This window comes from Lytechinus pictus, chromosome 7, assembly GCF_037042905.1.
Source record: "Lytechinus pictus isolate F3 Inbred chromosome 7, Lp3.0, whole genome shotgun sequence".
Taxonomy (NCBI): Eukaryota; Metazoa; Echinodermata; class Echinoidea; order Temnopleuroida; family Toxopneustidae; genus Lytechinus; species Lytechinus pictus.
In genome coordinates, this window is record NC_087251.1 from 24,996,537 (window position 1) to 25,007,997 (window position 11,461).

Here is an 11,461-nt window from a genome sequence, read left to right on the forward strand (position 1 = left end):
CCATTAGCTGATTTCATTAATTTTAGCAGAATTGGATTTGAATATTGAGCCCGGATGGCAGCTTGCCCACCCATCAGGTTTTATGTACACGACTAGCCGGAGCTTGGGGTACGATAATGAGCAACCGTGGGCCCTGGTTTTGCGGCTAGACAGTGAAGTGGTTATTAAATTGACACCCCCGTAACACAACAGCATCGAGGGAGAGATTGTCACATTGCTCTTCCTATTCGAACAGTAAATGAACACTTAAATTTAAGAGTGTTTCGTATTTACACATTGGGAAGCTATTATCAATCAGGATTATTATAACCACGCTTCATCAACGCAACATTTTATGAGGTGAGATAGGTAAAAGAAAATTAAGATACCTTGAAGTAACTGCGAGCTATATCAAAATGTTATTACCTGCTTGTGTCAATATAGACCCAGTTCTATATAAACATGGTAGTATTCATATATTCTGATATGTTCAGATGCATGTTTCGTCATTATATTCCCATATTGATTCATAGAAAAAATACTAACCCTAAGAGAATGGTAATGTATGAGCATGTTCATTGTTTCAAATTATTGTGGTATTGATAATTCATTGAATTTAGTAATTTATGAAATTAATTAATACCATTATCGGCCTACACATTCTGATTTTGTAATGGGTACATTTTTATTTCGAGAACGTTACTCCTTTGAAATATGCTTCCGAATTGATTTAAATAAGACATTAACCTTTTTACGATTTGCAAATATCATGACTTCTTTAATTTACTTTTTAGAGTCAATTTGATATATATTCTTTTAAACAGAATTATTATTAGTAGTAAACCACTCAAGGCCTGTTCATTTTTTAAAGGAATCACTAGATACAAAGTCGAAATTCTAATATGGCATATAAAATGGAAGGCCGCTCTGCACCAGCATATTATGAATACCATATAATAATTTCTTGCAATTTTATCTGCACAACGAAAGCCCGCCATTTTGAGCTTTACGAGACGAAATTTGGCTAACTTAGAAACTGTGGCCTCTATATCCATCTCAATGGTCAAAACCAATCATTATTATAATTCAACTACTACTCCAATATCTATTCTGTCTAAGATATGGTATTTCCCATGTTTTCAGTCGTAAATCTTCCTTGATTGTACCCCTATATGAAAACGATTCATGCTGTGCATGTGGGAATACATCGCCCCTTCACCTACATTGATCCCCCATCAAGCATGTACGTCGTGTCAACACAAAGCCCCTCGAGTTCTGGCTCAAATACAAAGACCGTACCGTTCGATGGTTTCATAGGGGCACACAATAATATATTTGATTATTTAGTGTGTTATTTCACCCTGTGTGATAATATCATTTTTTCCATTGATATAACACCTTGTAAAGATGGATACTATGATTATGATTATTGTCACCCATCGAAAATTGTAATCTTGTTCAGTAAATTACGAAGTTAAAATGTGAACTAACTTGTGTTAATAGCTCCATGCTTGAAGAGTGCCTAATGGACGTTCATTGCTTTATTCATAATATTTAGCTGCAAGATGCACGAACCCGTATTATTACCATCATCATTATAGAGAATCAGTGAAAATAATAACAACTTTTCAATCGCAAAGAATACGGTATATAGCTAGAGATACGGTAATCTATTCTTCTCATTATCATAATCTATACATTCCTAATCCAGTACCATAACGAATGTAAATTATGTCTCATTTAATTGTCTGAATAATATTGTATTCATATTGATCATGTTGAGTCAAAATGATGAAGACGTTTTCCTATTGCTTTATCTTGATTAGATATTTCTTGCTCTAGCACTGATTATGATCTATCTACAACATGCACGCCAACATCATTTTTAAACCATGCTTGCCCGACGTATAAAAATCTAGTTTCCAAAGCAATTGGACTATTGTTTGAGATCTTATCCATTGTGCTTTGGTCTTTATAGAAACTCATTTCAGTTCCATAAGATTATAATGTTTGATTGTATAGATTAAACATTCAGTTATTTAAGTGGGGAATAAAAAGGAGAAATTAATCGTATGATCTGATGTTAGAATGTTATTATTAAAACTGTCATTATTGTAATTTCTACCGTTTTTTATTGCTCTTTATCTTAATACAATTCCAAAGTATTTATTGATGATAATACTAGATCAATACATTTATAACTTTATAATTTATACAGCTGTTATAAACCAACATGATTATGTATATATTATACATTTTACAATTGTCTTGGTGGAGGGACAATGGTTCATTCGAGATTTTAAGCTATACAAGCCTTGTAAACTGATTAAAAATCAATCTCCAACTTGACTATAATCAATTTTGCATTTGGAGCAACAGAATAGCCGTCTCTCTTTTGATTCACTTTATTTCATATTATTTCACCCTCATCGCGTCATACATTTCTCACGATTTTAAAATCAAACCAGAAATGTTTGTCGTAATGGAAACCTTTTATACCATATTCAGATAAGAATTTTATTTGAGATTCGTCCAACCAAAATCCTGTAGACAACATCCAGGAATAGTGTCCATAATAATCACTGAACTAATTATTTTAGATAAAAAAAAACGGTATCATTTTTATATATATTTAAGTCGTGAAAAAAATAATGCTTTCCAAGAAAAAAATGAAACAATTGCATGAAATGATGGTAACAATAATTTTCAAAAGGCAAAGTTCATGACATATATATTTGTGAACCAAAATCATATGTTTAGAAATATCTAAAATTTGATTTTGTTTTTCTTCCTTCCCAAAAAATCAGTGAAGGTATTGAGCCTTAAGAGTAAATGAATTTGTTTTGACTTTCTGCCTGTAACATTTTGATCCATTTCATTGGCATTATCGTTGTTTAGCAAAATACTATATTCATCATTAATTCCTTTTCTGCTGAATTCATCAATCTTCATTTTCAAAAATTACAATCAGAAAATTGTGCATGAAACTCTTCACTAATCAAAATCAACTTCTTATCGTATTGCTGCATCCTGACAAGATTTTCATGAAAAAAAGACATGTTTACTTGTCTGGTATATGTAGGCCTATATTATTACTATTATTGCATGATGTTGTTGTATCGCCTGCTGTATATCCTAGATATGATTATGATGTAAACATTAAAATATCGTTTTGTAACAAAATAATTTTAGATATTTATACTTATATTCAAAGAAAATATAAAACACTATATACTCATCTAGGAATTAAATAACTTCATGATTCACCTTGACAAGGAAACTGGTGTTTAACTTCGTCTGTTGTTGGGTAGTTTATCATCAAAATTTGTGTAAATTTTACGTAGTGTTTATGCTGTTGTTTGAAATTTTTTCATGAAACCCTTTCCATTTCAAAAAGTGACAATGAGCTCAATCTTTTCGAGAGAAATTTTAAAATAGTTTATAATAAAAAATTTCCATGTAAGCCTATATCTGTTGCAGTTTTTGGTATTAGGTGAGTTCGACTAACTAGATGGCTACAAAATAATCAACATACCGAGACATTTTGGTCATAATCTTCTTGATGTCTTTTAATTAGCTAATGTTTTCTGATTTTCAAAACAGGTCTCATAAAAAGCGATACAATCGATCGTAATTCTCTTGTACATTGTCTTGATTGTTTTCGGGTCCAAATCCCAGGAGTACGAATATTGCTCTAATCCAACGAGATTTAATTTTTGCGAAGCTATCATCGAAAAATAAAAGAATAACATTTATGGTATTATCACGATAATCCTTATCATTTCCAGTAAAATTAATTTTTATAGAAATTCATGTTCTAGTCTAATATTTGAATAGAATGTTGGTTATTTTAAGTACAATCGTGTTCAACATCTTGACCCTAACCGTATTAGTCAATCAGTCATTTTTGATAAATTTTTATGAACAAAAATACGTTATTGTCCCTGACTTGTTTTAGACAGCATGTCTTACTGCGTTCACTGGTGAATTCTATACCATCAGCAAAATTTACGAATAATGTATTTGAATTGAATTTGAAAAGTATGAAGACATTACAAATGTGAGGTGAATAGGCTCTGAGATTCAAATTACGAGCAATTTTCTAGTATAATTATGTTATTCAGGGTCAAAAACTGGGTAATCACTTTAAAACAATTTTTATTTGTATTAACAATGAAAATTCAAGGTGATTTTGTCATTTACCATTAATCAATTCATCATTTAACATAATTATTTTGCTTGATTTCTTGAGGTTGCCTGCAATTTTGATTTTTTTTGACGATTGATGGTCAATTATGTCACCATCTTTGCTCCGTTTTGTCTTTCTTTACTTTCTATTTTCCTTCTCCTTTAATTCTTCGTTTTCGCCTTTTTCTTCTTTTTTTTAAATATTTTTTTCCCTTCTTGTTCTTTTTCGTTTTCTTCTTATCATTAATATTCTTTCTCTTCTTTTTTCTTCTCCTTTTTTACTTCTTCTTTTCTTCTTCTTCATCTTCTTCTTCTTCTTCTCTCTTTTCTTCGTAATTCAATTATTCCTTTTTTCCCTTTCTTCTTCACTTCTAATATCAAGTGACTTGAAAGTATAAAGAAAGGGCCGAACATGGAACGACCTTTCAGAAAGTGTTCAGGGATTTTCGCACTTTTCCCGATCATTCCTAACTATTCGAGGATAATAATTTATTAAAGTATCTTAATATTCAAATTTTCCAAATATTAACAATTACTGACAATTTCCACGGTGTATCCATTATTATTTCTTCCTATGGACAATGGAGCCAACCTTTTGTTTAACGAGCAGAGATCTAAAAGAGGAAAATTATCTCTGAAAATGCCTATGCCATTTTTTATATCACAGAACATATTTTATGCATTTAGAATAATTCATAGATATGTAAAAGATTCGTTATGAAAGCACAACATTTATGCTTCTTAAAATTACAAGAAAAAGCTCAATTTGAATTGATTTTTTAACATAATGTCGATATTCTTCATCTTGTATGATCATTTCTTCACACACAAAAAAAGCATCATTAATGTTTCGAAATGATGATGCCAAGTTCTTTCACGTGTAAAATACAAGGGTGTGGTTGGCTCATCTTGCTAAACATCAAAACAAATTTGTAATGCCACATTGTAAAATAAACAATATCAGTTATATTTTACCCAAAGATTTGGCATGAATCAACATTACACATTATTGAGCAATAATATTGTTTGACTAACAAAAACTAGAATCAACGAAAATATTTATGTGCACTCTAAAAAACACTGAGTAAAATTTTACCCAATTTTGGGTAGAAAGGGAAGATGCATATTTGCTGGGTTTTTTTTTACCCCATATTGGGATATTTCAACGCAACATTGCGGAAAATTTACAAAATATTGGAAATCTTTTTACCCAACCAAAATGCATGTTCAAATTTTACCCAATATTGGGTAGACCTTTTTTTAGAGTGTATATACACAAAGTTGGTAAAATAATTAACCTAAAGCTCGGTACTCAACAAATTTTATTTTTTTAACCAAAACTTTGGTAAAAATTGTTACCACTAAGATATGAAAAATCTCCATGTTTTTATTTTAATATAAGTTGGTTTTGACCAATAAATGTTAATATTTTCACCTATATTACCACCAAATGTGATGAATGCAAACTAATGTGGATTTTCTTTAACATTGTCATTAATCTTTCTGTTGCAATTATTTTGAGCCTAACAACGCGTGTTTAGCAGGATTGATACGGTAAGCGTGTCAATTTGTCATATTCGTGATAGATATATTGTTATCATCAAATGAAAATTAGATATTGATGAATTTTATTGATTTCATGTTAGTCCATGCATATCAATATTATTTGATGAATAATTTACTCTATATATTTACTCTAAAATCAGTTTGCCCAATATTGGGTAAACAAGGAACATGCATGTTTGTTGTTGTTTTTTTGGTTGGGCAAAATGCAACCAAATATTGTGTATCAGTTATTTGCACAATTTCTTTGAAATTTATCCATAAAACATGCATTTCGCATAATGTGGGACAAAATCTTACATTGTACCTGACAAACATGCATCTTCCATTTTTACACAATACTGAGTAAATTTTACTTAATCTTTTAAGAGTGTTGATTACTAACTTACACATTAATATGATTGTTTGTGCTCATTTGGATATTATGATCTAAGTTGTATTTTACACATAACCCGAAATCTATATAATTTTATAGGCCTTCAACCTTGCTCATTTTTGTACACAAATTAATAGGGATTAAATGAAATAGTATCGATCCCCCAAAACCGCAATATAAGTAAAATCTCCATGTCAGTAAATTTATGAAAGCTTATGAGTAAAAAGAAGGACGTCCCGTCTGTGAGAAGGTCGTGCCTTCTCACCTATGCCGAATCAGAAGGCGGAGAAGTCAACCGCCAGGCCGCTCTGAGAGCTCGTGCTCAGTGAGAAAGAAAAATAATTTCAAGTTTCTCTATTATATCTATACATCTAGCAAATAATAGATTTTCGATAAGATTTGATGTAAAAGATAAGGTATATAGATAATTCGTGAGGGGGGGGTGACCTGACAAGGATGCAGTTCATGATTACGGAGGTTTGACAAAAATCTAATGTTTGAATACCCCAAATGTTCGATGTTCCAAACTGTTTATTAGTTCCATTCTGAAAGCGAGAAAATAAGAAAGTTCGTTATTGCGAAGTTACGCTAATCCAAAATTTAAGTAATGTTTGTATAGGTAACAAGTTATTTTTGTAACGAACTTTCGGACACTCTTGGTCTACGCAATTTGCTTGTGTTTGAAATAAAGATCTTCGGAATAGGGAACTTTCTAAATAACGAACCTTTTAAAAAAGCCAGCGTATAATTATGTCTAGTTTTTTCCTCATTATTTTCATACAACATTCATTGAACACAGCCTTTTCAACTCTCCTTTTCTTCTTTATTTTTGCCCCCGTAATCCTCCTTTGATTTATATTGTGGTATACTATCATGCAGGGCGCTTAATATGGGCGTTTCTACATGTTCTAAGCCCGTTGTTTTCTGTTTACACCTTTAAATACGGTACATGTATAACAAAATGAAACTGCATACAAAAATCATTAAAACAATTCATGAAGCAAAATTTAATAATACTGAAAATCAAACCCAGGGCCCGTAACACAAAGGTTAGCAATTATCGTATAACATTTTTTTTACGATTGATTGCAATGCACAATCAATCGTTAAAATCAAGCGTACGATCAATCGCTAACCTTTGTGTTACGGGACCCTGGTGTGCATATGTTTTGCCAAACATTTAAAGGTCAAGTCCACCCCAGAAAACTGTTGATTTGAATAAATAGAGAAAAATCTAACTAGCAAACACTGAAAATTTTATCAAAATCGGATGAAAAATAAGAAAGTTATGACTTTTAATGTCTCGCTTATTTTTCACATATAACAGTGATATTATGTACAATTCAGTGATATGCAAATGAGACAGTCGATGATGTCCCTCACTCACTATTTCTTTTGTTTTTTATTGTTTGAATTATACAATATTTCTTTTTTTTTTACAGATTTTACAATAAGGACCAACTTCACTGAACCATATAGTATTAAACAATGTTAGTTCCACATGTTCAGGGAGGAATTAATAATTGTTTCACTTGACAATGAGGAGAAACTTAGAAGATTTCATATTTCATAATAATATTATAATAAAATACAAAAGAAATAGTGAGTGGATGATGTCATCATTCTCTTCATTTGCATACCGAACAGGATGTGCATATAACTGTTTTGTGAAATTAAGTGAAACTTTAAAATGTCATAACTATCTTATTTTACATCCGATTTTGATGAAATTTTCAGTTTTATGCTCGTTGGATTTTTCTCTTTTTATTCAAATTAACTTTTTGTTGGGGTGGACTTGTCCTTTAAGTTTTATCCATCTGAGTGGTAAGAAACAGATATTTGGTCATGATATGAAAATACGAAATCAGAATGAATGATCGGATCGTGGTAGGGTCCATTTGTAATAGGTCCATGATCGGATGAAGCAATGTGAAGAATCTTGTTATTTATTTGTTATTTGGAGCAGAAAATTATTCTGTTTGATTAATTTTGAACATAGAAATTTCAATGATTCAACATCTTCATCTGCAAAAGCAAGCATTGTTACGCTCATGTTTTTTAATGTAATTTTTATTCATGGTATTAATATGTCACTATATATTTATATAACAGCCTATGTGTTAATTGCTCTTATCCTGTATAATTATGTTTAAGTAAATGAATGAATAAATTATTCATGTTATTCTCATAGGATGTCCATTGTTTATTATTGATGTATCAAAATGTTGCGCAAAGTGTTGTAGTATATGTGGCTGTTGTCAAAATTCGCCAAATTGGAATGAAAATCTGTTGTTCCTTTTTAGACATCAAACCAATGATTGCATTGTGATTTCTCTTTTGGGGAGCAGGAAGCTGCATGTAGCCCTACCAGAATTCACAAAAAAGGATATTTTCAAATAATTTGTATCTTAAGAACTCGCATCTATTTATTTTTGTCTCCATGGACTCAGAAGGGAATACATCGAGAAACTATCAATCACTAAATCTGTTACAGAATTATTTTAAGACCCTTTTCTAGATCCTAGAGTTTAGTCAGTGTGCACCATATAAGACTGACAGTTGTTGATTTCATAATCTGCTTTTACTTTATTTCATAACATTTGGTATATATTTATTGCGCCACTGATGGAAAACAATAATGATGTTCTTTAAAGTACATGTATACTTAGACTGAGTGGATCTTTGCCCAAACTTCCTGCTTTCTTCAAAAATCATTAATCGACGCAAACGTGTCTAATTTGGGGCTTTCCCTATGTCTTTGGAGATTAATTTATAATGGAAGATATCATTCTCAACATGATTACTTTAGCATGTTGAACATTAAAGCAGAAATGATATTATGTCTTAATTTTGCCTGATATTTCATGGGATATGTGGGTGTGTATAAATAAAGATTTATTAGTAATTTGTATATTTGGGAACATTTTCTCTTTTTTTCAATAAAATAATATATTATTAGAACCATTTTCGTACAGATGGGCATGCCCCTTAAAAAAATCACGACCAAGATAAAATGAGAAAACTATAAAGGACAGAAAATTATATAATCTATCACAAAATTCAAATTTCGTATCAAAAGTGTCAAAATATTTGTCGCTTCGCTCGCTCACAGCTTAGTAAAAATTGTTGCCCCATATACGCCGTGTCTGGTCCCCTCAAAATGTTTGGCTCGTTATATGAAACGGATTGGAACTGCAGACACGAGCAGGATGTTAAACTTGAATGGCATTTCCGTTGTTTTATTGGTATATTTATTTTTTATGGGATAATAATCCAATTCATATTTTATTGTTCGAAACAGAAATCAGAAAACAAAATCCTTCGAAAATTCGTTTTGCCTAATTGATCGTGGGCCCAGCAACACGAGCACCACCAGATCGACGTTTCTCTATTCCTTAAACAGTTGAACTCCAAAAATTGTATAACAGCAGGATATATAGACCTTAAATTTTTGAAAAATGTTATAGTGAAACGATGCAAACAATAATTTTTGTAAATCATCAGCCAAATCCCCTCGTTTTAATTTTAACCCCCAAAAGCTTTTTATTGAGTCAAAAATAATTTCAAAATATACACAAGTAGAAATTATTACACTAAATGAATGATGAACTCAAACAATACTTAACATTTCTCTCAAGTAAGAAAATAAGAATGAAGTGACATCCATTTAGTATCAAATTGTTAAACAATCCCGATATAGAACTAATATTTCTCTCATTTTCATCTTAAATCCCCTTATTTTAATCAGATTTTGTACCTCAGAAAGCGTGATTACAAGGATACTCTGTCAGTAATAATGTGGACAAGTGTTCGAACATGTCGAATGCAAGTCATAGTCTTGAATCCATCTTCCGATTGCTACCTAACAAGTATTCGACAAAATGTAGATAGCATGCAGTCCGGTAAAAAAAATATCACCAAACAAGAAGGTTTCTGTTTTTTCCCCTAGAATCAATCACAGATAAAACGTAAAGTTCTCCATCAAACGATATGGAATTCTGTCTAAATATTCCGAAATAAAAAAGTATTTGATATTCATTTAGTTGCTTACATTTAAATTTCATGTTCATGAATTCAGTTAAGATTTTTTTTAATGTGTTTTTATAGATTTGTGAATAATAAACAAACACACAATAGTTATATATTATGATACAGTTTTAAACTCATTTTGTAAGATAAAATTTAAGACAAAATGGAGTCGGGAATCCATGCATGGTGAAAATATCTTTGTTCTGAATTTTTGGCGATCAATTTAATGCTCCGAATCATAATTATGTCCAGTGCTGATGACTAGGGTTTTAGCAAAAGAAAAAAAATTAAGAGAGGAAAAAAAAGGGAGGGGGATAGAATAAAATGGCAGGAAACCTTCAACTTAAACGAGTATACATAGCCTAGATTTCGCATTTGATACCTTTGTATTTGACCTAGTTCACTGATTAAACTTATCGATGTGGCAAACCAAGACTGATAGATCGTGAGGACAGAAAACTGTATATTAAATTGAATAAATGCGATGACTAAGATAGAGACCACACTTGTTGGTAAGGGAGTGAATTTCCATTCTTAAAAAATGATACGAAGAAACTGTTTTATTTCATTTTTTTTTTTACTTACCTACAACAAAACGAAAGCTGATATATTTCTGGTGATTTAAATGCAATTACATTAAGCAGTGGACATCGACGAGTGAACCCATTTAGTTTTTATAAATTAACAGAAAATACGATTATGCATGAACATAAAAGTAGCGACTAATCGCAAAGATGTATTCAGCGGAAATGCGGTATGGAATCAAATAACAATGTCGAGTGAAGCGATGAATTATGAATAAATTATCATTATGTTCCTGCATGATTATATTTCTTGTGGTCATTTGCGGAAACTATTTGATTCACTACATAGTTCGGTTATTCCGAATATACAGTGTTCATCGAGGGTAATTTAACGGCCAATTCCGGTTTCATTGAAAACTCAAGAAGTGGACGTTTCATTGTCGATCTTGGAAGGATCAATTAAAATTACACCATTTTGTGTCATTACCATGATAAAGAATCAATCAACGTATGAGTGACAAGTATATGCCTATTATATGTGTAGGCGTGTGCTATATAGCAAACATTGAAGTGATTCTTTAAAAATGCAGGAATATTAATGATATTGACACACCATTATTGTTCATATTGTATGAGAATCATAAATTTGTTGGTAAATTTTATACGCGCCCTTTCACGCCCATAGTGATTCATCTCGCCCCTCCCGTAAAGTGATGAGTAAATTCTTGGCTGTGATTGTATTGCTCCTCTCTATCAATGATCATTATTTTTATGGAATACTACGGATTGTAGTATTACATCA